The following is a 25,782-nucleotide window of genomic DNA, read 5'->3' as shown; positions in this document are numbered from 1 at the left end:
GGTTAACTCATTAACGCACACACACAGATACTAATACACTTATTAATACATAAAATGTGCATATAAACATAACAGATCTTAAGAGTGTGGGTTAGCAGAATACAAAAGTTATATATTAAATCATGAAGAGTTCCAAACCAAGAGGGACATACATTCAGTATACCATTCATTTAGACTGTTTCGTAAATGAACTGGGATTACAACTTCTACACTAGATACTCAAAAGCAAGTACATCACTCATAGGTATTAGATTGATATCAATTGTGGTTGAGGTAACAATTGAATTCTCGAGCTGTAATGCAGAATGTTGAATACTCATCCGATCTGTGTGGATTCAGATCTCCCGCGGACACAAAGAAGCAGTGGCAGGCTGTTGCTGTGTGCAATCGGCGCTCTCTGGCTCGGTGCCAGGCAGTGGCCGGTGCGGCTGGCGAGAAGGAGAGGAGGGAAAGATTCCTGCTGCGATGCGCTGCTGATGCTCTTTGAAGACCGGCGAGTTAGTGTTGGCTGAAACTAGCAGAGCTTGTGCACATGGAAAGTGACTGCGGGTCCAAGCCAGTCACACTCTTTAGATGGGAAGAAGACCAGTTCGTTCCCGATGTAGCGCTAGTCCTGAATCCTGAGATTCAGCTGTCGACAGTTCCGACCGTAGTTCACTCGTTGATCAGGCGAGCTTTGGCGGTGGAGTACCGGTGGTTCACGAGGCTGTCAGCTGGGCTAACCTGGGGCAGATCTTTTTGTTATGCATGGGCAACCTCTGTTCTCGACTCTTAGAACAAAGTTAAGTCCTGGCACTCGGACACACTGGCCGTCACGTGATTGTCCGAGCTGAGTCTGAGAATGTCCTGGAGGGGCACCTTCTGGGCATTGTGCTGCCTGTTTTATCTGGAGGAACTACGGTAGTTCAGTGGCTAAAAGTTCCGCAGGCATTCGAGACCCATGTGGAGTTACCCTGCCCTACCAGTTCCTGATTGGCTGATTGAGGTGGAGGATGAGTAACAATGACCTCTGACCTTAGGGTTGTAAACCTTGGGATGAGACTCTCCCATGGAATCTCCCAGACAGTAAGGCGCCAGAGATGACCATTTATTAGGGTGGCTGGTGAATCTCAGCCTTGGGAGCTGTTCCTTATCAGGAAACTCTATCAGCTAGAAAAACACCTTAAATGTGAACCAGATGGAATGGCCTCTCTGTATCCAGCTGCACTGAGATGAGGGAGAGAGGGACTGGCAAGGGAGCAGCAAACTTAATTCCTGTATTTTAAATAAGCCTTGCCTCTACAGAAGTGTCCTTAGAAGAAAAACATCTTCTATGATAGTGGTACAGTCCATCACGCCCCTCCTATAGCCTTTCAAAGAGAAAAAAAACTGACAACAAAGTATGTCTATGTGTGGTAATCAACCAGGTCTTACAAACATTCTTAAACCCTTCCACCTCCTTTCATTGCAAATGATTTGTACATGTTAGAAGGTTAATTTTGGCTTCTGATATTATGGTGGATTAAGAGTCCTAGAATCTTTGTAGAAGTACAAAGATGAAAGAAAGGGCAGTGCAATCATGGCCAAGAGAAGGCAAATGTTGGACTATCTGCTTGGAGTGAATGGAGCAAAACGTAGGCAACTTCTTGAGCAGAACCTGCTTCATCCTTCAGACTGGGGTTTCTGAAGATCTGTACATTTGAACTTTCAAAGTGACTAAAGTAAAGGAGTGTTCCCTTTTTACCACATAATTCTCACAGATCAACACTAACAGAGAGCCTATTTCCAGCCAGGATTCAATCACTGTCTCTCAGGCATCCCAGCAGTGGATTTCATGACTTCAGAAAGCCATCTTCACCAGTGGAGAACTCAATGCTCTGAGGTTTACTGGCAGAGTCTCACACTGGGTAATGTTAGATGTTGATAAATAATGTCCTATGGAATTCTACTATTGATAAATTCTACTATGGAACTGCGATGTGTCCTGAAAAAATCTTCTATGATAGTGGTACAGTCCAGCACAGCCTTTAAAAGAGAAAAAAAAACTGACAACAACAAGGTAAGTCTGTGGTGTAATCAACTAGGTCTTGCAAACATACTTAACCTCTTCCAGCTACCAACATTACAAATGCTGTTTACACATTAGATGGTTATTTTTGGCTTATGATATTATGGTGGATAAAGAGCCCTGGAATCTTTGTAGAAGGACAAAAGACGGAAAGAAAGGGCAGTGTAACCATGGCCAAGAGAAGGGAAATGTTGGGGAGAGCTTTTTTCATACACTTTTTATCAGTTTTTCCAGCCCAACAAAGATCAACATATATGAGCAGGCGTCCTGTGCCAAATCCAATCTGCCTTCCTTCCAAGCATACAGGAATGTGAGTGAATTAAATATTGACATATGAAAATACACAAAAATATGCAATCACACATATGCAGTTTGAGCAAACATAAGACAATAACCAAGTACCACAAACTACCAGGCATCTAGTATCATTAGCAGTTCAGGTGGGGAGCTGTGTCAGCATGTGTAGGCTGCAAAGGAACAAGTAATAGGTCTATTCCATGCTTAAAAGAAAAGAAAGAAAACACAACATTTCAGCCGTGGAGCCCTCACACCTGAAGAAGGCTCCACGGCCGAAACGTTGTGTTTTCTTTCTTCTCTTTTCATCTAGTGTCATTAGCCTTTTAACAGTTCCTGTCAAAATAAAATAGAAATGGATAACATTCTAGAGAGAGTTTGAAATACCAAGGTACAATTTAAACCATATTTCTTCCACTACAACCACAATATTTTGGAGAGATCGCTGAACCTCACTGTTCTGGCATGCCCGTTAGCCTCCGTCCTGCTTCAGCAATGAGTGCAGCGGGGCACATTCTGAGGGAGATGCGGTCAATCAGGTGGCAGGAAAACCACGCTATGCTTTTTTTTGAGATCCTGAAAAGGACAGGAAGCCATGTATATGTGTGCAGCTGGATATGTATTTGCAGGTGGCGTAGCAAATTCTGCTGAAGCCCCACTGCCTGGTGTGGACGGTAGCTGTGCATGTTGCAGCAGAATTGTGCATGTGAGATCAAGAGGGCATGTCATGTGTTTCAGCACTTCACTCCCTTCCGGTAGCTCGTGATTCCCTGAGTCCAAAAAATTTGTAAGTTCTTTAGATAACCTGTGGACTGATCTTTCACGATGAAGAATTCCTTAAGAAGAATAGATCTCGGCCCACCGTCCCAATGCCTCCGTCTCAAAACAGCAACCTCCCACTGCCCTTAGTCTGCAAGTCTTAGTCTTCGTTACCTATTGTACGAACTGAAATTTTGTGCTCATCAATTTAACGCTCTTTCCACGCCTTGCGCTCTCTGTGCCTCGCATATTTGTGGAGCTGTCTGCTCTTCTTTCTGTTGAAGTACTCAAGTTACGGGGCATCCTGCAGACTATGATGTGCTCACTGGCAGCTTTCAAGATTTGAAGGGAAACTACGAGCTTGATGGCTCAAGTCGAACGAATGTGATTGTTAAGCAATTGATGATCAAAAGCACGTCTTCTAACAATTTGTGAGAGAATTATCAGCACTGTTTTTACTCCGATATACTTTTCACTTGCTAAGCTGACAAATCGGACGAGAAAATGCCGGAGACGCACTCAGTGCAGACTGAGGTTGGGAAGGAGGCGTGGCCCTTCAATGCTTGACAACTGAAGGACGTTCTCTCCGCAACGGAGGAGCACCTGTCAGAAGTCGCAGAGGCTAAAGGAGAGCGCCTGGCTCCCGGTGCTCCAAACTCAGACCTGGAGGATGCGGGCATCGATCCCGCTACCTCTCGCATGCTAAGCGAGCGCTCTACCATTTGAGCTAATCCCCCTTGCTTCAGGCTTCTCTGCATCATGTCTTACCGCCTCTGCCCCTCTACAGGGCACCGCCCACTGCCCTTGGTCTGCAAGGCAGTCCTTTCAAGTGCGATGACGACGCTGGGACCTTCGTTGCCTATTGTACGTGCTGAACTTTTGTGCTCATCAATTCAATGCTCTTTCCATCAACTTATCTTGTCTTTTGACGCTTCGTGTTTTGCGTTCCTTTGACTATCGCCATATCGGATGACTGCAAACACTGAAGTTCTTGCTTACGGAGTGTGGAACATTGTTTTCAAGTGATCGCTGTTCTGCCATGTTGACGCCGAGTGAATCTTTCTTTGGCAACATGGGCAGGCTGATAGCAGCGCAAATTTCTTGACTTATTTCTGAATGTGAATGTTGTTTAGAAAAGGGATTTGGCGTTGCTTCTCCCCCGTGTAAAGGTCACGCATTCCAGACGTGGTTATGAGCGAACAGTTGCCGCAAGTGTCTGAAAAGAGCAAGAGAGGAAGTGGCCCTGCCCCGAAACTCACAACTTTCTGATGATGAGGTTATGAGGATGCGAGAGGTCCCTCATTTGTAAGGAATCCACAGTAACAGCTGCTGCCCTGTAGTCGTTGGTGCAGTGGGTGACTAAGCAGAACACCAGATGATATTAGAACGTTCCTGAATATAGTGGAAATAATATCCTCAGTCAGAAATGAACTTGCATCAGTCGCTTGAATTTTATTGTAATATTTCCCTAAAATTGCTTTAAAGACACACCAGAAATATACACAGTGAAGTTTAATTAATTCTTGTTTATTAATCAGTGCAATTTAACAATGTATTTTAATGTCTATAAGATTCGATATTTCAGCTAATAGATGTAGAGCCTTAATATGCAATAGTGAATTTTCAGAATTCCTGGGGAGCAACAAGAACAAAAATTAAATACATATTTAAATTCAGTGTATGTCTTAAATGTGATCTGGCCCCTCTGACTGTTAATTTAATAGATTTGTTTAGATTTTCATTAGGATGGTACTCTACACTTTTGAGAGTGAAAAGGGATAGGATTTGGGGATTCCGAGCATAACGTTTGTAGGCCAGTGTAAGGACATGTCCTCTTTTTAAAAGTCATTATTTAAGACAGTTCTGAACAGTCTCACTTCTCTCACTCACTCACAAAGTCAGAGGAGCAGATTGTTTCAGGTCATTTTAGTTCACTGTAGTTACAGAGGTCTCTCCTGTGTAGCATTTTTGACTTATAAGTAAAACAGAAATTATATTTGCAAATTAATTGTATTTGCAGCTCTAAAAAGATAAACTTCAGAGACTTCTGTAACAGACCTTTTCAGGTCATTTTAGTTCAGTGTTGCTTCTCTGACCTTGGGAATGAGTCTTAGGAAATTCAGAACAGCGTGTTGCTCGCCTCTCACTTGCTCTGCGGACCAGTCCAGTAGGAGCTGCACAGTCACTATGACGTGTGCAGTCCTACACCGCCTTGATATCAACAGGATGAGCCTCCTCTTCCGTCTGCAAGACTATCAGCACTCTGGCTGTATATTACTGGACCACAGCCACAGGACAGAGAAGGGGCAGTGTTCCTAAGAACTTTCATGAATAATCACTTTTAAAAAGACATAGAAGGTTCTTTTCTTGAACGTACGCTTACATTTGCCACCACAACTTAATTCTCTGTACCCCTAAATCCCCAATATCCCCACTTTCCTTTCAAGTGTAGAGTCCTGGCACCCTTTCAAAGTGCTAGGCGGTGCAGTCGGTTACAAAATAAAATAAATTCCTTTATTTAGGCATCGTCATTCCCCGACATTTCCTTGGCCCAGTGTACAACATTGGACACACACCTTCGGAAATGTCTAAGAGGACACATTTTGTGGATATCAGAGATGAACCGCTGTTAATAAAGACCCTGCCCTTCACAAGCACTTGAATATTCATTCAACCTCTGGGTGAAGCCATTTCCAATTGGGGCTCCTTCTGGCCAGTACCTATTCCTACAAGTAACTCCAGTCATTGGGATGCTGGAATGACAGATGACCCAACTGGTGATGTGCTTGCGTGAGCCTCAGTTAACTGGTGTAATGGGATACCAGATTACAGCGAACAATAGTCTGCAACTTTATTTCTTCTGCCACCTGGAGATAATCAGGGACTTTACCAAGCTCCCTCGGTAACAACAACATAGTGAGAGCTATTACAGCAATCTACAGCTAGTCCATATTAGGAAAGCAGGACGAATGACCAGAGACAGTTCATCACATCCTTTTACAGAATACATTTGGTTACAAAACAGATCATGACCCTTCTGCCCTTTCTATTTCCACATAGGATCCAAGAACAGTGTAAGATTGCAAGGCTTAAGGGGTTGTTTCAGACCTTGCACAGGGAAATGTAAATATAATTAATATTCATATATTTAGAGGTCTCAGGTTTTGCAGTCTTATTTTCCAATAATAGAAAAACACAGAGACAGCAGTTAATTAGTACAAGTACACATCTCATTTCATTTCAAGTACACCTGTACTTCACCGGGTGCCAACAGCGTCCGAAAGCGATGGTCGAATGGGGATTGATTTCTGTTGTTGTGGTACGTGTTGCCAACTAAAGTTCAAATGCTTTCTACAATCTTTGGCTGCACGTGGATCATGTAGGTCAAAGAAATGTGTCATGACTGAGGATGCCTCTTCTTCGTGTCTTCGAACAGCTTCCAGTCCATTTCGTCCAGCAGCCAGCCCGGCGGAAGAACATACTGGATTCTAGGGAGCCACGCGATGGCCCTTACACAGGCGACGACCAGGCAGGAAGAAGGTTTCAGCAGATGAGACACGGGTCTGGAGATGTCCACCTTCACCAGGTTACTCAGGCGCCCCAGACAGTGGAACAATTCCTGCCAACCTCTTTCTGTGGTGTTGATGCTGTGATCTATAATGAATTTATGAAGTCCAAGGAAATGGCCATTTTGAGTTGCCATTTAAATTTATATTTATTTATTACATGGAATAAGATAACATAAGATCACTTTATTAGCCATATACAATTTCTTGCATTAGGAATTTGTCTTTTCGCATACCACAGCTTGCCTTCCATGAGACAGACAGACAGAGAGAATCTTGGGGTCAGAGCCCAGGATCAGCCATTGTACAGCGCCTCTGGAGCAGTTGGGGTCAAGGGCCTTGCTCAGGGGCCCAACAGAGTAGGATTCCTCTGCCAGCCACGGGATTTGGACCAGCAACCTTCCAGCCACAGGCAAAGTTCCTTAGCCACAGAGCCACCACTCTGTCCATAGGTTGAATACAGTTGTGGTATCGCAGCTGTAGGTAAGGACAGCTAATCAAGCATTTTAATTCATTTGAATGTCATTTCCAGGAACGTTTCAAAACAGTAGTATCAACCAAGATAATGTTTTCCTGATAGATAGGTTTAAACAATATTATTTTTTGAGAATACTAATACTACTAAGTTTATATATATTTCTAATAAAAAAACTTCAATTGCATTGAAAAATAAAATGCACTTTTGTTAGAAATAGAACTACTGTTTTATTACAACACAGTCCTAAATTAATAGGATAACAATTCTGGCATGAAGCTTATCAAAAATGAGAAAAAGCTCTATTTTATGATTTCCTATGCCTGATTAAAATAACTAAAAACACTCACTTTATTTAGATATTTTGAATGTTTTATAAACAGACATAGAATGTATCCTAAGCAATGTATTTGAAAAATTACATGGAAAACAAAACATATGATAAAGTAGAGAGTACTGTTTCTGAGCTGGGATATTCTGGTATTCCTAACCAGAATATCCCACACAGGGTCGCAGGGGAGCTGGAGCCTATCCTGGCAAGTAACAGGCGTAGGGCAGGATACACCCTGGATGGCACACCAGTCCATTACAGGGCAGACAGACACACACTCACAAACAGCAGGGCTAATTAACCTACCAGCATGTGGGTGGAAGCCCACATCAACACAGAGAGAACATACAAACGCCACACAGAGAGCATCTTAGGAACTGAACCCAGGGCCCCAGCACTGACAGGTTTGATTTAGCTCTTATTTTTACACCATTTGAAAATCATACAGTAGACTTGTCATAACAAGCACTTATTCTGTTGTAGATCTATTCTAAACATAAAGGATCTCTGTACAACTTACCAAATGTGACAAGACTGTCATCTTTCAAACAGGAGTGCATTCAAAGGGACCTCAAGCATGGCAGAGTTTGACAAACTTTAATAATCATCTCAGCTGCCTTTTTAATGCCTTTTCCAAACGGCAGATGCAAGACTTCAAGGTTTTTAAGTTTCTGCAGTGCACAAGGTGAGAACACAGATAATTAGCAGCACTTATTTACTCATCTCTTTTTGGGACGGCCTATCCCTTCAGGACATTCAGTCTCTTTACTATACATACTGTACAAATATGCAAGAGGGGAGTGAGTCAAGACAAACTTGAGGTTCTTGTCTGGACCGCATTTCCCAGAATGCTGTGGGGTGTGAACTGCTGCCCGCTGTCACAAGACCTGCTGGTGGAAGATTATTGGTCAGGTGTCAGATCACAAAGAAGGAAGCTCAAGCTTCCAAAAGTCAGTTGCTTTGCTTTCTGCCATTTGAAGTGAAATGGAAATCTAATAAGTAAATTGATTCTTAAAATGTAGAGAGCTTTAGGAAAATATATAACAAAGTACGCACTGTTTAGGTTACTTTAGAAGACAATGTACCAAAACAATATATGCTGTCTAGGTCATTAGATTAGCCGAAAGTAACTGATAAGCTTTGAAAAACAAATCTAGTGGTGCTTCTTCTTTCGTTTTTATGATGTAATCTGTTTTGTCTTAGGGAAAGGGGAAGTGTTAGAAGGGACAAAATGCTGAGCTTTCTCTTACAGCGCAACATCTTATAAAAACCCTGTACTGCTTGTAACAAATTGAGTCTCTGATGCACTTTGCAGAGTGGCAACAGGGCTCCCAATATTGCAATATTGAAATAAAGACCTTACTCAGGTAAGAACTCTCTCTCGTGGCTTCCTTGATAGGTATATTTCCATGACAATTTGGGGGCTCGTCCGGGATCACAAACCTGAGCGCGGATGGCTGCTGAAACTCCATCCGGACCCGGACAATTTTAGCAAATTGGATCAACCTAGGGGGATAAACTGTTTATCCTTCCAGAGACGCATCTGGAGAATTGGCAGCTGTCTGACGTCAGTAAATGATCCTTAAAAAATTAATAGTTTGAAAAGCGAGCCACAGGGGTGTTCTCTTCGATGAGTCAGGGACTTATAACGGGTCTGGGACCCGGCAAGTCTGGGACTCGTGAAATGAACATATCTTAACACAGACGTGTGGTGTTTGCTCTGCGGAGTAGTTAATGTGATAAGGTTCAAGAAAGGCACCGTTCGGTAAAAATGGGACCGACCAGACGGCAGATCCTCTGCTAGGCTTTGTGCATCTGAGGGACCAAGAGAAAGACACAGAGGACAGAGCTGCAAGGTTCTGGAAGTGTTTAGTATGAAGAGACTCAGGGAAACACATGTTTTTTGTGAAGAGTCACAGAGAGAGAGAGAGAGAGACTGGAGTTAAGAGTTGTTCAGTTCTTTGAGGATGGCAATTAGCTTAGCTGCCCACTCCTGATAGTGAGGGACTGAAAAAGAGCTAGGTTTTTACTTTGGAGTTTGTTTTTTATTTCCCTGCATTATAAATAACCAGTGCTGTTTCTGAGCCTAATGTCTGTATTTGCGCATGTCTGTTTCTCTGCATTAGCCTGTGTTTAAAGACTGTTACAACAAGTCCAATGGACAGTCAAATGTTTTCATCATTTGGTTTTCCATCACAGGGCACATATAGATGCCAGCTGTAGATACTTAAATGTTTTATAGACACACATGCAATACAATATCTGTGCGATGTATTTAAAAAAACTGATAATTCTGTCAACCAAATTCATCCATCCATTTTCTAGCCATGTTATCCAGTACAGAGCTGCATGGCAGCTGAAGTCTATCCCAGCAAGAAACACGTGCCTGGCAGATACATCCTGGATGTATCTAGATGTGCACATACCTATATAACCTACCACTGTGGGAGGACTGTGGGAGGAGACCAGAGCATCTGAAAGAAACCCACACTAAACCGGAGAGAACATGCAAACTCCCCACAGACAGAACCCAGGTCCGGAATTAAACCCAGGGCTCCAGAACTGCTAATGCAATGACAGGCAATGCCAATGTCCCAGCAATACACCCCAGGGAGCCACCGTGCCACCCATGGACAGAGCAAGCTAATTGGTTTTAGGTCAACACAATCATGCCCAACATCCCAAAGAAATTGGAGCTGAATTGCAGAGCAAACAATCATTTTGCCTATATTAAAAAAGTCAAAGAACTTAAGATCAAATCATAAATATGTTACAGTCACATTGTCACTAAGACGAGCCGTTCACATGAAAGCTTCAATAACTCACTGAGAAGTGCCTGGCTTTTTAGAAGTTAGTTTCCACCTACTGAAAGCTGGCGTTACTTCACACAGTGTCAAACACTTCATCACACAGCTTCAGCACTTTCAGATTTGTTAATCTCCCAAGCTCTACAACTGAGAAAAAAACAAAACATTACAATTAACAGAGATCACAACGACAACTGTTAGAGTGATTGTTTACTTGATAAAAGACCTCTTACCTTTTCTCTTCTCTTATGTCCAGAAATAGAATACCTTCTGTACAGGTTGATCTGTGAAAAGGTTGTGCAAGGCAAATCAACCTAAAATCACAATTTATTTTACCTTTATTCACACACTGTAAAATCCGTCCTCCAAGTGAAAAACAAGTGGTCAGACGCTCTGAACAGTAATTGCAAATGAAAATGAAATAATAGAAACACTGGCTGGACATCTTCAGAATGAACAGTGAAATGTGAACCAAAGAGGACAGAAGGAGACTATGAGAGTGCAGAACAAGATACCCAGGCATGTTGTTGAGGATAATGCCCTGGATTCAAGTGTTTCGTAGCAAAAGCAGTTAACTAGTCATGCAAGTAACAGTCTTATATTTCTAGTTGATTTGGGATGAGCTGTAGACTTTTGTTTTTTTGACATGATTTTGTCAGTAATACGTGAAAAAGTCTAGGCCGGGGTGACTAGTTTTGATAACCTCTGTAAAACCCGCTGGTGTGGATAAGAACTGCTAGAACAACAATCTGGAATATGATGCATCAGAACACGGCACAGACTCATTGGCAGAAGGAAATGGCTCACCAAAACCTGAGAACCGGTAAACGCTTTGCAGCCCAGTCTGAGCTCCCGCAGGCTAGCGCAAGGCAGGGGGCTGATGATGCCTTCCTATGCAGGACAGGAGTCACTTTCCAATACAAAGCTGGACAAGAGTGGGAAATGCACGAAAAGTTGAAACAGAAACAAAAAACCAAAAACCACCCATCAGCAGCTTCATACTGTTACTGGTGCAGACGATGACTGGCCACTCCTCCTGAAAACCACAGCCTCTGGTTCTTTCACCAAGAAGGGCAGTGCAATCACGTTGCAATAATACAGAAGGAGTTTTCCCAATGTTGTAACAGAAAGAATAAGGTTCTGGATTACAAGACGAAGTTAATTGCATGCAAGGAAAAATAAAGCCGAAGTCTTGTTTCCCACAAGAAACAACAAAACCGAAATATTGTTCAAAGTGCTGGTACAAACTTTAGGTTTATATATCCTTTCCTTTCCGCTTCTGACATCGCTCGTTATTATGGTAAAGAGGGGAGGTCACGTGTTTGGCCAGTTCACAGCTTTTTGGCCAAATGATCAGGGATTAAGTCCCCAGGGGGTTCCCTAGCTCTCCTAGCTTGCATCTGGAATCCTTATCAGTTAACCCCCTTTCCTGCCATAAACTTCAGCTTGTTGTTTAGAAGTCTAATCTTCATACAGAAAGGACTTAAAATTAACCCCGTCTTCACATCTTACTTCATTCCCCCCTTATAAAATATGGCATACTGATGGCCCCACACCTCATCATCATACACACATTCTTTTCACATTTTTTTCTACACACATCTATTAGAGGCCTCAACCTGAATTCTCCCTCTTCCCCAATAGAGGTTTCACAAGGGTCTCAGACTCCTGCTCTCCCAGTGCCGCTCATCTGGCATCTGCACGGGTGTTACCTTGAGTTACTGGAATTCTTTATTTATCGTGTTATTTACACCTTACTTCAACTACTTCAGTCGGCAGCTGTAAAACTACAAATCAGTTCAGAGACAAAGGTCTTCCTTTCCTACCATAAACTCCTGTTGCTTAGAAGTCTAATCTTCAAGCAGAAAGGACTTAATTTAACCCCCATCTTTACTTTTACTTCACCAATAATAATTACTGTATATTGATTTGACCTCAGCATTGGCCTTACCTTGATTCATTTTGGTATTGGTATTCTTAATTTATCTGCTTGGGCCTTTTCAAACAATGCTGTGACAACTCCCAAAGTGCGCTCTATTCCTTCGGCCTTTCACTTTCCATCAGCACTTTTGTAAGACTTACATTTTGGTTATTTGTAAGCTTTAATGTAGCTTCTACTTGGCACATACTGTCGAATTTATAAAGGGAAGTTTGTAGTTGATTACATAAATGAGTTTGGAAATTTAAGATGGAATGCAGTTAAGGCAGATATTTAGATTCATGCAGCAATATTTTTTGCATTCGTATTGCTCCAAGGAACACATCTGTGCGGTCATGTTAAGTGTTTTTAAAGACAAAATGGTTTGATGTTTTAGAAGAAAATGCAGTCCAAACACTCATATTTGTTTGCTCTGGCACAATATTTTTGGAATCATGTTTTGATCAGCTTCCCAGTCTTGGTCAGGAGTAGCCATTCATTCCAACAGATCTTTGTTAGTCTGACTCATCCATCCATCCCTTTTTCTAACCACTTATTCCAGTTCAGGGTTAGGGTTAGCCTTGTAGCGCAGTGGCCCTGGGTTCACTTTCAGTGCTGTCTGCATGGAGTTTGCATGTTTTCCCTGTGCTCATGTGGGTTTCCTCCAGGTGATGCAGTTTCCTCCCACAGTCCACTGGCAGTGCTGGTAGGTGAACAGACTCCGATCTGAGTGTGCATGTATGTTTGTATCTGTCTGCTCTGCAGTGGGCTGGCATCCCATCCAGGGTGTATCCTGCCTTACCCCTGTTGCTTGCTAGATAGGTTCTGGCTTCCTCACGACCCTGTAGTGTATAAAGCACTTTAGAAAATGGATGGATGGATGGATTAACCTGATATTACCTAATATAGTGTCTTCCTGTTGTATGGTAATATTCAAGTACAGTTGCCTTAGAGTAACCACCTTGCTGAATCCAACTGGTAGGGCACACAAAATTCCTGGAGATGGACCCAGTACTAATTTCAGTTCCTCCAGTTTTGAAAATGTGTCCATTTGACGGAGTAGTAATTCTGGAAAATTAGAAAAGGCGGTTTATTCATTAAACTCTAAACTACTAACAGCCAACTTTCTGTAGTAAAACCGTGTTCAATATTCGTGATTTCGCTTCTTTGCACAAAAGTGTTATAAGGTTATACAATGTTATAAGGCACAGCTGCGTTAACATGACTTAACATGATTCTGGAGCAGTGCATCCTGGGTAATGCTTCAATTGTTCAGTTTCCTTCAGGAAAGCGTTAGAAGCGGCTTGTATGTGGACCTGTTACCAGAGCAGTGCCTGTGCGCGACTCAGTGTTGTGTTGCCAGATAAAAGAAATATTATTAAAACAAATATCTTCCATGAATCCCTAAACTATCAGTTTCAATTTACTTTCCTGTCAGTTATTCCTGTGAGGTAATAAGCGTCATTACAAGGCGATAGTGCTGCATTTTTGAACAATAATAAAAATAAGATCTAAAAGGAAAGAAAATGCACACAACAATGAAAAGAAAAACTTAGTCCAGTACATGGTAATCTGTTATATAGCAGTGATCTTATTAGTTTGCACATACAATAATTAGAATTATAGGGAGGACGGAATGCTTTTCTGAAGTTTTCAGAACTAATTTTCTTTAAAAATACTAATAACTAATATCACTTATTTCTGATATAGTTATAACAAAAATAATTATGGTTTTGTGAACTGTGGAACCACACATTATTTTCCCGCAAGGCATTAAGTTCCATGTTTGAAAATTCACCATCTGAGGAGACCTCAAGGCACCTAACCCTCATAAATACCAAAGTGTTACTGTACACTGTACTAGTACACTAGAGGGCACAAGTGAATTTCAAATTGGCTTCTTTACGAAAGCAGCTGTAGGTGTGTGGAACATGCTGCTCAGTGATAGTGTTGAAGCCGATACCCTGACATCATTCAAGACAGCTAGATGAGGTCCTCCAGTCAGGAAGGGAGGCACTCCTTTACACAAAGGGATGTGGGAGCATGGAACAAGCTAAATATCCAAGTTGTTTCACAAATGGAAACTACAGGGAAGTACATTTAAAAATGAGCATGGGAGACAATAGCTCACACAAAGGGTGGTGGGATAGTTTTCTTTCAGGAAACAAATGGATGACATCCTGGGATCAATTCAGTACTAGCTACCAAATAAAAAAAGGTCAGAAAGCTGTTGTAGTGTGCTCTCATGAGGCACCAGTTCTGTAGGGGTTTGGGCATTTACTGGGACAATTATTAATTGTGGCAGTAAATCACAAAATGATTCTTTTTATGGCCTTAGAATCCAACCATGCGGTATAACTCAAACAACGCACACACACAGGTACTAATACACTAAAATACATTTATTAATACATAGAAGGTGCATGTAAATCTAACAGATCTTATCGTGAGGGTTAGCAGAATACAAAAGGTATATATTCATTCAGTTACAAAGAGTTACACATATCAAGAGGACATACGTTCAGTATATCATTCATTTAGACCGTTTCTTGAATGAACTTGGTTACAACTTCTACATTAGATACTCAAAACAAGTACATAACTCTTAGGAATTAAATTGATATCAACTGGTTGGGATAACAATTGAATTCTCGAGCAGTAATGCAGTGAAGTTGAATACTCATCCAATCTCTGGGGATTCAGATCTCCCCCGGACAAAGAAACAGTTGCAGGCTTGTTGCTGTCCAATCCGTGCTCTCTGGCTAGGTGCCAAGCGGTGCTCGGTGCGGCTGGAGAGATTCCTGCTGCGCTGCTCTCTGAAGACCGAGCTAGTTAGTGTTGGCTTTAACTAGCAAAGTTTGTGCACAGGAGAAAACTGACTGTGGGTCCCAGCTGGTCAGGAAGAAGAACGGTTCGTTCCTGATGAAGCGCTAGTTCTGAATACTGATTCAGCTGTCCACAGTTCCGACCTGTTCACGAGGCTTGCTGCTGATGCTAACCTCGGGTGGGTCCTCTGGTTACTCTCTGGCAACCTCCGCTCTCGACTCTTAGAACAAGGAAAGTTCTGGCACTCGGACACACTGGCCGTTACATGGTGGTCCGGGCTGAGTCTCAGGATGGTCAGGAGGCGTGCTGCGAGAATGTCCTGCACTTCCCAACTGTTCTGGCCTGCGGGCCGTCCTGTCCTGGAATCATTCGCACCCCTGGAATTGTTCTTTTTGGAATTCTTCTTCAGGCCCTCTGTGTTGCCTGTTTTTACCTGGAGGAACTTCAGGTCCTTCATTGGCTGAAAGTTTAATGGGCATCAGAGACCCACGTGGGTTACTCGGCCCTACCAGTTCCTGATTGGTTGATCAAGGTGAGATGTGAGTAACTCACCCCTGACACTTAGGAATGCAGTCCAGATGTCCATCTGGCACTCCCTAGACAGATAGGCGCCAATGGATGACCATTGATCATGATAGCCAGGCTTAGCTAAGTGCATCCCCATTTGGGAGCTGTCCCTTATCAAAGAAACCTTAAATCAGCCTGCATGAATAGCTTATCTGTGGCTGCACCACAGAGATGAAGAGAGAGATGGGGCCTCACTGGCAAGAGAGCGCAAAACTTAATTCCTGTATTTTAATAAGCCTTGCCGCTACAGGTGTAACAGTAATAGTATCATGAAATCTTTATTCCTCCCTGCAGTCTCACTCTCTAACAATGTAAAATAAATGCATTATGACATTATCCATAAACAAATATTTCTGGTAGTAGCTGATACATTAATGCTGCACACTGGTATCTTTCCGGGAGTGAATAGGATGTGCATATAAACTGTGCATCATGTGATACCTGTCAGTTACACCTTCAACAGGCTGACAGGGTTAGCTTGAGAATACCAGCAGAGTTAGAAGATGAGTGTTAGTTGTTGTGAAGCAGGGTTATGAAGTGGTGTAGCTTCTTCTACACTCTGTTGTGTTAAATCCTGCTTGACCTTAAAATGCCTTTTGTCTTGTGTTTTTGTGTGTGTGAATTCCCTAAGTCAGGGTAGTGTCAGCAGGGTCTTGTCACAGTAGATGAGTGTATATACAGTGCCTTCAGAAAGTATTCACCCACTGGAATTTTGTCGCATTTTGTTCCCATTACACCTCCACATTTTAACATTTTTTTCCTCGTTTTAAGAACACTAAATTCAACACATTTATGAATCAAAAATATTTTTTATTCAAGAACATTTGTTTTTCAAAATGAAAGATTTACATTTCTCATTTACAAAAGTATTGTATTACAAGAGATTGTTTGTGTCTGCAGTTTCTCCCATTTCAGCCAAAAAGCTCTGCAACTCTGTCAGTGTTGGAGCTGGCCACTTTTGGTCACTTTTCTGACAATCACCATTCTTGTCCGGTTGCTCAATTTGGTAGGAGGGCCTGATCTTAGTAGTGTCTGGGTTTTGCCATGTTTTTTCTATTTAGTTACAATGGGATTTAACGGTGCTCCTAGGAAGGTTCAAAACTTTGCCAATCTTTTTATAACCTTCTCCAGTTTTTTTTCCTCCTAACAACTTCATCTCAAAGTTCCAAAGGTAGCTCCTTGGTCTTCATGACAGCAGGACTGATCTGATCTGCTGTTTTAGTGAGACCTCACAGTCAGTGATACCTATTGTGCAATCAAGCAATTGAACACCGGTGAATTTGAAATGAACACAGGTGTACCTTGTTAATGTATTTAGTGTGATCTCTCAAGATAATTGACCCAAATTACGTTGTTGAAACAAAGGGAGTGAATACTTATCAATTAAGTAATTTTCCATTTTTATTTTTAATAGATGTCTTCAGAATTATAAATACTTAATTTCATTTGAACATTATAGAGAATTGCTTCTACAGGAGTGGAAAAAAACATTTAAATATGATTTAATTTGACTTTGCAACACAGCAGAATGAGAAATAAACAATGGGGTGTGAGTACTTTCTGAAGGCACTGTATATATAGCTTGTCCTGTCTGCAGTTGCATTGAAAAAAAAATTGAAGTATTACTAACGGTGCCAAAATAGATTTTCTTATTAAAAGAGATTCATACAGTATCTTATTCTTTATTATTTACCCTTTATTGCATAAATATTTATTGTATTTGATATATATGCTCTCTTATCCACATAAATTAAACTCTGTGACAAGAACTATTTCTGTTTTAGTCAACTGTAAATAAGAGTATAGTCAAAATTTAACTGACCAGACGAACTCAAAATTGGGTGACTACAAAGTGACTATGACTAATAGACATTTTGGGAACAAGTAAAGGTTTGTTCCATGCTGAAAAGAGAAGAAAATAAATGTCTCGGCTGTGGAGCCTTCTTCGGATGTCACATGCTGACGCATCTACCCACTTGAACTAAAAGACATTTTAGTTGACTTGACTTAGACTATGATTAAATAAAAAACCTGGTGACTAAATTGGTGTTTTTAAGTCACCTGACTGGAACTCTTCCCACACTGACTGTAGCTGAATGGTCTGTCTCCTGTGTGAATGCGCTGGTGCTTTTTTAAGTCATGCGATTGAATAAAACTCTTCCCACACTGACTGCAGATGAATGGTCTCTCTTCTGTGTGAATGCGCTGGTGGGCTATTAAGCTACTTGACTGACTAAAACTCTTCCCTTACTGACCACAGCTGAATGGTCTCTCTCCTGTGTGAATGCGCTGGTGGGTTATTAAGCTACTTGACCGACTAAAACTCTTTCCACACTGACAGCAGCTGAACGGTCTCTCTCCTGTGTGAATGCGCTGGTGTGATTGTAAGTGGCTTTTCAGACTAAAACTCTTCCCACACTGACTGCAACTGAATGCTCTCTCTCCTGTGTGAATGCGCCGGTGGGCTATTAAGCTACTTGACTGACTAAAACTCTTCCCACACTGACTGCAGCCGAATGGTCTCTCTCCTGTGTGAATGCGCTGGTGGGTTATTAAATTACTTGACTGACTAAAAGTCTTCCCACACTGACTGCAGGTGAACAGTCTCTCTCCTGTGTGAATGCGCTGGTGGGTTATTAAGTTACATGACCGACTAAAACTCTTCCCACACTGACTGCAGCAGAATGGTCTCTCTCCTGTGTGAATGTGCTGGTGGGATTTTAAGGCATGTGACTGACTAAAAATCTTCCCACACTGACTGCAGCTGAACGGTCTCTCTCCTGTGTGAATGTGCTGATGTTGTTTTAAGAGGTGCAAGTGACTAAAACTGTTCCCACAATGACTACATCTGAAAGGTCTCTCTCCCGTGTGAATATGCTGGTGTCTTTTAAAGTCACTTGACTGAATAAAACTCTTCCCACACTGACTGCAGCTGAATGGTCTCTCTCCTGTGTGAAGGTGCTGGTAGGGCTTTGAAATGCTAGAATAACAGAAACGCTGCTCCTCCCTGTGCCATAATGGCAGTTTGTCCACTCCATCTGAGCAAGGCCTTGAGTGATTCTTCCTCATCCTCTGATTGTACTGGGGTCTCTTATTCTGCCAATGCTCCATGGAATGGTCTTGCTCTGTGTGCTGAGATTTGTTTTCTCCACCATGTCCTTCAGTGTGCTGCTCAGCAGTGTGAATCATCCGGGGCTCCTTCTCCAGCTCTCTGAGACTAAAACTGTCTAGTTCATTCAGTTGTTCCCCTCTTTGCCCAAGAACAGACCTACTCTCCAGTTCATTAAAACTTTTAACAATTTTCTCAGTAACCAGATTATTAAACCTGTGTGTAAAGCCATCAGATACTAAGGGATCATATGATTGTTTGAGTCTCTGCAATGACAGTCTCTCCACTTGAACAGAACAAGGCCTAATTATCAAGCCCTGTAGGAGCTGCTGTTGCTCCTCCCTGTACTGACTCCTCTCTGTGTGCTGTGACTCAGTACTGTTCTCTTCACCAGGTACATCAGTCTGCTGCTCTGCAGCGTCAATCAACTTGGACTTCATGTCCTGTTCTGTAAGATTTAAAACATCCAGTTCTTCACTGTGCTCTCGTACAGAGACACAGCCCAGTTCATTACAACCTTGTGTAATATTGTTCGAGTCCAGATTATTAATCTTCTCTATAAAATCATCACATACTAAGAGCCTAGGTGTCTCACTCTCAGGCTCTGTCTTCATCATGGGCACAGAGTCCAGATCCTCGACACTCTGTCTGCTCTCTGTGTGCTGCTCACTGAGTGTCTCTTTCCCTTCTGCGACAGTGAGTTCTCTCTCCTGCACCAAACTGGAGCCCCACTCCTCCTCACTGTGCTGCTGTTCAAGAGGAGCCATTTCCCCAGCGTCAGAGAGAGCACTGGTCTCTGTGCCTGTAAATACAGGAAAAGAAAACAAGAACTTTATAATAATAATAAACTTTATTTTATATAGCACCTTTAAAGGTGGCTTCTCAAAGCACTTTACAGAAGGCCAACAACAAAAAATACACAATATAAGCATGATAGATAGATAGATAGATAGATAGATAGATAGATAGATAGATAGATAGATAGATAGATAATACTTTATTGATCCCGTGAGGGAAATTGCAGTGCAACAGCAGCTTAACACACACAACACAGCCACAATGTAACGAATTATATAATAATAGTACAATACATACAATACAATACAAGAGTTACTCACAGTCCAGACGCACAAGAACAAACTAGAACAGAACAGTACACAGAAAATCATATCACACTCATATCACACATATGGATATAAATATAGATGTAACTGTAGATATAAATATAAATGTATTGCACAGGTCCCTGGCATATATTGCACAGAAAGTGGTTGTAAACGGGAAAAAGAAAAAGAAAAAGAAGAAGAAGAGAACAGATGTAGCAGTAGATGTGTAGATGCGTTTAATCCAGATACAGGTCACTGTCGATGTTGCCTCTGCCAAGACGCAAGGTGGATGCGTTGTACAGTCTTATGGCAGACGGCAAGAATGACCTCCTGTAGCGCTCCCTGTTGCACCGTGGATGAATCAGTCTATTGCTGTACGTGCTCTTCATTCCTGCAAGCCTGTCATAGAGGGGATGGGAGAAGTTGTCCATGATGGCCTCTAGTTTGGACATCATTCTCCTCTCAGCCACTACCTCCAAGGAGTCCAGGTCAGACCCAATGACAGAGCTTGCTCTCCTGATGAGCTTGTTCAGCCTTTTGGAATCTACTGCTCTAATCCCCGAGCCCCAGCACACCACTGCATAGAAAATGGCACTCGCTACCACCGACTGATAGAACATGTGTAGCATCTTACTACACACATTGAAGGACCTGAGCCTCCTCAAGAAGTAGAGTCGGCTCTGTCCCTTCTTATAGATGGCCTCGGTGTTCTTAGACCATTCCAGTCTATCGTCGATGTGCACTCCCAGGTACTTGTACGAGTCCACCATCTCCACGCCACTCCCATGGATGTAGACAGGAGTAGGTTTGACCTTTTTCCTCCTGAAATCTACCACCAGTTCCTTTGTCTTTGTAACATTCAGTTCCAAGTGGTTTACCCCACACCACTCCACAAAGCTGCTGACCAGTCCTCTGTACTCCTCCTCCTGCTCACCCTTGATACATCCCACAATTGCAGAGTCATCTGAGAACTTCTGCAGGTGGCATGACTCTGAGTTGTACTTAAAGTCCGAAGTATAGAGGGTGAAGAGGAATGGAGAAAGAACTGTCCCTTGAGGTGCCCCTGTGTTACTCACTACCTGTTCAGACACACAGTTCTGAAGTCTCACAGACTGTGGTCTGCCTGTCAGGTAGTCAGTGATCCACGAGGTCGTGGAGGCATCGACTTGCATCTCTTCCAGCTTCCTCCTTAGAAGTAAGGGCTGGATGGTATTGAAGGCACTGGAGAAGTCGAAAAACATGATCCTTACAGTGTTGCCAGCCCTGTCCAGGTGTGAGTAGGCCCTTTGCAGCATGTAGATGATCGCATCCTCCACACCAACACTGGGCTGGTAGGCAAACTGTAGGGTGTCCAGTGATGAGCTGACCAGGGGTCTCAGGTGGGATAAGACCAGCCTTTCCAGTGTCTTCATGATGTGAGAAGTCAGTGCAACTGGTCTGTAGTCGTTGAGGACAGAGGGGCGCCCTTTCTTTGGTACCGGGACCAGGCATGATGTCTTCCAGAGCACCGGGACTCTTTCCAAGCGCAGGCTCAGGTTGAACAGTTGCTGGAGCACTCCGCTCAGCTGATCAGCACAGGCCCTCAGAACTCTGGGACAGATGTTATCTGGTCCTGCGGCCTTACCCTCGTGCAGCCTCTTCAGCTCCTTCTTCACCTGGTCAGTTGTGATGGTCAGCCTGGCCTGGGGGTTGGTGCTCATAGTGCTTTTAGTGCTGCAGGTGTTAATGGCGGAGGTGTTGGAGAGTGGCAGCTGTGGGGGATGGGTGGGTGAGTAGCCGTCGGGGGTTGTGGCTGTAGGCGGCCATGTTTGTGGGGGGATGGAGGAGGTATTGGGCAGTCGCAGCTGTGAAGGGTTAGGGAGCGTGTGGCTGTGGGGGGATGGGTGTTGCGCCACAGAGGACCCAGAATCAAACCTGTTAAAGAACTGGTTCAACTCGTTGGCCATCTCCAGGTTCCCCTCTGTTGCACCCCCAGCCTGTTTGAAGCCAGTGATCTCTCTCATACTGCTCCATACATCTCTCACCCTATTCCTTTGCAGCTTATCCTCTACCCTCCTCCTGTAGGCGTCCTTGCTCTCTCTTAACTTCTGCTTTAGCTCCCTCTGTACACGCTTGACCTCTTCCTTATCTCCCCTCCTAAAGGCTCTCTTCTTGTCATTCAGAAGAGCCTTCAGGTCGCTGGTAATCCAGGGTTTGTTATTGGAAAAGCAGTGTACGTCTTTGGTGGGGATGGTGTTGTCTACGCAGAAGTTAATATAGTCAGTGACACAGTCCACCATGCTGTCTATGTCGTCCCCATGTGGTTCGCACAGCACATCCCAGTCGGTGGCCTCCAAAGCACCACGAAGATCCTCCATAGCCTCCAGAGACCATCTCCTCACAGTCCTCATGGTCGCAGGTTGGCGCTGGACAATAGGCGTGTATATTGGTGTGAGCAAGACAAGGTTGTGATCTGATCTGCCAAGGGGGGGAAGGGCTGTGGAACTATATGCATCCTTAGCATTGGCATATAATAAGTCCAGTGTTTTGTTTTCTCTGGTCGGGCACTTAACAAACTGGTGGAAAGTAGGCAGAGTGGTGGAAATGGATACGTGGTTAAAGTCCCCTGAAATAGCTATAAAAGCGCTTGGGTGCTTTGTTTGTAGCCTGGCTGTGACTGTGTTTATGACGTCACACGCTACCTCTGCATTTGCCGTAGGTGGGATGTAAACAACAACAAAGATGGCGCATGTAAACTCCCGCGGCAGATAGTACGGACGCAGTCCTACGGCTACCAGTTCGATGTCCGGGTTGCAGACTCGCTCCTTAACATGAGTATGTCCAGGATTACACCATCTGTTGTTTACAAGCACCGCGAGCCCCCCTCCTTTCCTCTTACCGCTCTCGGTGTTTCAATATAGTTGAGAATATAGTTAGATGAGTCAGTAGATGGTGGTACTAAGTCCAGTAGGAGCAGAGGGGTAAAGAACAGATAAATAAAGGCTCTTCTGAAGAAGAAGGTTTTGAGTCTGGATTTGAAGAAGCTTAGAGAAAGTGACTCTGATATCCTTGGGGAGAAAGTTCTAGAGCTTGGGGCAAAACAGGAGAAGGCCATGTCACCCACAGAGTGTAGAAGGACTGGGGGACAAATAGTTGAACACAATTAGAAGAGCGAAGGTTGTGAGGTGGGGAGTAGGGCGATAACTCAGACAGGTACTGAGGTGCCAAGCCATAGAGAGCCTTATAGGTAAGCAGGAGGATTGTTAAGCATCACGAAACTTGACAGGAAGCCAGTGCAAGGACTCCAGGATAGGAGTAATGTGAATACTTGCACTAGACAAACTGGAAATTACAGCATATTAACACTGCACTGACAGAGATGGGTAAATACAGACACACTGACTGGACACTGCAGCATATTAGCACTGCACTGAAAGGGGTTAATATAGACATGCTGACTGGACACTACAGTACATTAACACTGCACTGAGAGAGAAAGGGGTTAATACAGACACTGACTGGACACTACAGTACATTAACACTGCACTAAGAGAGGGGTTCATACAGACACACTGACTGGACACTACAGTACATTAACACTGCACTAAGAGAGGGGTTCATACAGACACACTGACTGGACACTACAGTACTTTAACACTGCACTGAGACGGAGGCATTTATACAGCCATGGACTGCTCAGAGAAGGGGGGTAAATACAGACAGACTGACAGACAGGACACTACAGTACATTAGCACTGCACTGAGAGAGAGCGGTTAATACAGACACACTGACTGGACACTACAGAAGATTAACACTGCACTGAGTGACAGGTTAATACAGACATGCTGACTGGACACTACAGTACATTAACACTGCATTGAGAAAGAGAGGGATTAATACAGACACACTGACTGCATATTATAGTACTTTAAAACTGCACGGAGAGAGGTGGGTTAATACATAGACACTGACTGGACACTACAGTACATTAACACTACACTGAGACAGAGAGGGGTTAATACAAACACACTGACTGGACACTCCAGTATATTAACACTGCACTGAGAGAGAGAGGGGTTGATTCACACACACTGACTGCACACTACAATATATTAACACTGCACTGAGATAGAGGGGTTAATACAGACACACTGACTGGACAATACAGTACATTAACACTGCACTGAGAGAGAGGGGGGTTAATACATACATACTGACTGGACACTACAGTACTTTGTAACACTGCACTGAGAGGGGGGGGGGGGTTAATACAAACACACTGACTGGACACTACAGCACATTAACACTACACTGAGAGAGAGTGTTCAATCAATCTTTATTGACAGAAAAAATAAACAAAGTATGAATCTTGATTCTTAGAACCCCACCTTAAGAATTATTAAAATAAAATCATAATTGGAATATTAATTTTTTATTCACAATCCTGCACGTTTCCAAAACACCAACGCTTTTCAAATGTTCCACAGTCATTATGAGATAATATAAAACATATATTTTAACGACATCCTGCTCTTCACCAACCCTTCAAACATCCTCACCAAGTCTACAGACCCGGAACCAGAGATCTTATTTTTCAGAGTCTTGTAGATGGTGAGTTTGGCCTGGCCCAGTAGAAAGTTGGCGAGGAGGGTCTGAGTTTTTTGTTTTTTCGTATGACCCACCCCGAACATGAAAATAATGTAATTGAAGGCCAGGCCAAGGTTGATGAAGAGCCAAATCAACACGGCAAACATGGGCGACAGGTGGGGGCAGGCACTGTAGTAGTGGAACACCGTCTCCCTCTGAGCGCAGAAGGGACAGGCCCCTTTTGTTGAGGGGAAATCTGTAGAGGCTACCCCAGGCAGGCCGGACACCATCTGGCACCCCCAGATGAGCCCTCCAGGGAGTGTCAGGGAGTGCAGACAGCTGGGCCTGGTGTCTAGATGTTACAACTAGTCTATACAGACACTTCCCCTCAACACCAGCCAGAGACCTCTCCTATGAAGCAAGGGACTCAAGGAGAGATCCTGTCGGCCCGGGACTGAGTGCAGGAGACACTAGCAGACCAGGGAAAGGAGGCTGTGTGGTTGGAAGGTGGCGTTCCTCAAACAGACCCTGGACTAGCAGCATCTCCTCAAGAGGCAGAGCAGAGCAGAGCAAAGCTGACTAAGAAACCCGTCCACACACCGCCGCGAGTGTAGTCCCAGAGCGTCACATGCCCACTCCATGCTGCGCCAGCAGTCCTGATCCACGTCAAGCAGGTGGTGGAGTTGTGTGACGTTGGCGCGGACCAGTCTGCCGGTAAAGTCCAAGGAGCGGCCCAGTTCTGTGTCCATTCACGGATTGTGTACTAGTGGCTCTCAGAGTGTCCAGTATAGACTGGGCCGCTCCTCCTCTCTCCGCACGTGCAGATGCCGCCAGGCTTTCAGGAGACTCCGCTGGAAAGGCTGCAGTGGAGACAGGTCAACCCTGCTGGTGTCCATCAGGAAGAGAACAGAGTCGATCCCGAGGTGTCCTGCTAGACGCAACAGGGTGAAGGTCAGCTCCCTCCAGGACAGCGAGGCCGGGACATACAGCAGCTTCTGTACTGCCTGCATACGAAAGGCGTCCACCCGGCTCCGGATGTCAACGAGTCCTTGTCCTCCGTCCTCTCTGGGCAAATAGAGGACACCCCTCCACAGCCAGTGCAGTCCATCCCAGAAGAAGTCGAGAAGCGTGGCCTGCAGCTCCTCGATCAGTCCAGCTGGTGGCTCCAGGCACAGCAGGCAATGCCACAACATTGAAGCCACCAGGGTGTTGACAATCAGAACCCGGCCTCTGTAGGAGATCAGGGAGAGCAGCCAGCACCAGCGGTCCAGGCGACCTTTCACTTTTTCGAGGAGCCCCTCCCAGTTCTTCCTCACACTGGCCTTGTCCCCCAGGTACAACCCCAGGTATTTGAGTCCTCCTCTGGTCCAGCTGAACCTCTCTGGCAAGACTGGGGGACCCGTCTCGCTC

General features: G+C 43.8%; 1 non-coding gene and 1 pseudogene across 1 annotated transcript; both read right to left on the bottom strand.

Moving 5' to 3' along the window:
* Positions 1 to 3,764: 3,764 nt before the first annotated feature.
* trnaa-agc (transfer RNA alanine (anticodon AGC)) lies at positions 3,765 to 3,837 on the bottom strand. The gene has a single exon. It is a non-coding gene; the product is annotated as a tRNA-Ala (tRNA).
* A 2,660-nt stretch (positions 3,838 to 6,497) lies between these two features.
* Positions 6,498 to 19,226, bottom strand: LOC148824782 (uncharacterized; annotated as a pseudogene).
* Positions 19,227 to 25,782: the final 6,556 nt, after the last annotated feature.

The sequence above is a fragment of the Atractosteus spatula genome, chromosome 10 (genome assembly GCF_055471065.1).
Source record: "Atractosteus spatula isolate fAtrSpa1 chromosome 10, fAtrSpa1.hap1, whole genome shotgun sequence".
Lineage (NCBI taxonomy): Eukaryota > Metazoa > Chordata > Actinopteri > Semionotiformes > Lepisosteidae > Atractosteus > Atractosteus spatula.
This window is presented reverse-complemented; position numbering and strand designations above follow the sequence as displayed.